The sequence below is a fragment of the Nicotiana attenuata genome, unplaced genomic scaffold, assembly GCF_001879085.1.
Source record: "Nicotiana attenuata strain UT unplaced genomic scaffold, NIATTr2, whole genome shotgun sequence".
Taxonomy (NCBI): domain Eukaryota; kingdom Viridiplantae; phylum Streptophyta; class Magnoliopsida; order Solanales; family Solanaceae; genus Nicotiana; species Nicotiana attenuata.
The window spans coordinates 357,917-360,108 of NW_017670902.1; positions in this window are offsets into that span (position 1 = coordinate 357,917).

Here is a 2,192-nt window from a genome sequence, read left to right on the forward strand (position 1 = left end):
CCACAATGCGCGATCTTATCCAAACACTGTTACACATGAACACCTCAAGTCACCATGCTCAAAATAGACAGCCACGCACAATTTAATGTCTGAAACCCAAGCAATTCATTACACCCACGGCGAAATAATAACATACGACACGCAACTGATAGGTCATAATCCATACTCTATTTACCGAGCAACACTCAATTACTCTTCCCGGTCGACTTCCTCTATGAATCCTCAATAGAACCGCACCACATGTGCCCATACCCAACAAATCATAACGTCTCACAGCACAGAAAAGCAACTCATACATCTCCTTAGATCACTAACAAGCTCAATAACGATCGAATCAACCTATCCCTCAATAATACAACTCGGGGCCAACCAAGACAACTCAAGCTAATTGCGTAGCCACATCGGCCTGCCAACGTTCTCAATACCAAGAAGCCTGAAGCTGCTCCTTCCACTACTATAACTCATGCCAGAGCCGTACGATACAGTGCCCGGCACCAAATCAATACCGAAATCCACAATCTCGCCCAGCGACATGCCTGGCCAAAAGAAACACATCTGAAAAAGTCCCTCAACACCGGAACTGAATCAAGGGTAGAAACCTCTGCACTGTCATCCATCACGAAGGCCCTATTAAGAAAGGTAATCCTTCCCAGCCGTCCGCTGCATCTTGAAATATATCCACTCTGCAAGAACATAATCCAATGCACCTCGCCACTCAACTCGTGGCATTTCCGACATAGCTCGTAGTACAATAGTCTAGAATAAACCCACACTAAGACAACCCGTCTGAATTTCAGCATCACATCCAAAATCTAACATATCAGCAAATAAAGATCCACTCTAGCCTCCAAATCCTAATTGCCACTAAACGGTGCCGAATACACACGATCCACAACTACGACATAGACTGTGTCTGAGAACTCCCAGTCTCCAACTCCATATAACACACGAATCACTATACCTGATCCCACATTCCGCCGTATGAATACATTTCACACATCAAGTACCCATTCATTCCACGAAAGATATTCTAAAATTTTCCTGTGCCATCAACAAACTCAAATATCAACAGTCGGTCCAACAAGAAAATGCCGCAATACCACCGAAGTATTATCAGTTTACATCACCTTCCCCTTTTACTGATTATATACCCCCGTCAAATCACTAGAATAGCAATACCATTTTCCTTAATCATCTGAAGATCGATTTTTAAATCACCTGCAGCTGCCCGTGCTGCTTAAGAATTTAATGACTTTCCATTCTGAACTGAACTGAAGCCTTACACACACAAATCCCAATCCTCCACAACATATCGCATATACCATACCGCACTAGGATAACATGGGAACTCCATCTCCCAATTCAATTTGCATAAGCTAAACTGCCAGGACTGAATCGTTCTACCCAACCCAAACTAAGCAAGCTGTCAGAACTCAAGAGCTTCGCTGCACAACACCTGTAAGGGCTCATTACCTCGAACACATACGATGAATTAATCATATCTTTACCATACCGATTCGGTCCACTATTAAGCTATTCTATCCATCTAATTTCCCTTCTGATTCATCATCAACTTGATATTCCCTCTTGCTGTAGCACCACAATGCCTCAACCCAGGCTCACTACACGAGACTCAAGCACAAGACCACACTGTCTAAGACCCACAAGCCACTGAATACTCTCCCCAATGTTCTCAGAAATACCACATTCCAGAATACTTTACCTTGAAGTACTTCCAGCGAATCTGAATTCGTTACCATCACTTTCCAGATATTGATACATAGGATCCCATAAGCAACATAAAAATACCACGAGTCTTGACCTTTCCCAATGAAAACACAGTCTCTAACCACATACACAACCTTAAGGCACCTGATTATCATATGTAAAATCTCGAACAGAATAAAACCATTCTCGAGAGTCATTTACTTCATATTTGAACTGCAATTTGCCTGATCAAACGGACATGACCATCCGTGCCTCATTAGCACTCTGACACCGTAGGAGATGATCCCATTTCCAGTACAAACAAACATCTTCCTTCTCTATACACTGAGCGTCCTTTATCAACAACAACTCAAGACGTCCTATTATTTTCTCACATATACGAAGCACCATATAACCTTTGTCATAATTTTTCTTCACTCGTGCCATCCTCGGCTCAATTCCTGCAACTAGAACTGATTCGCCAA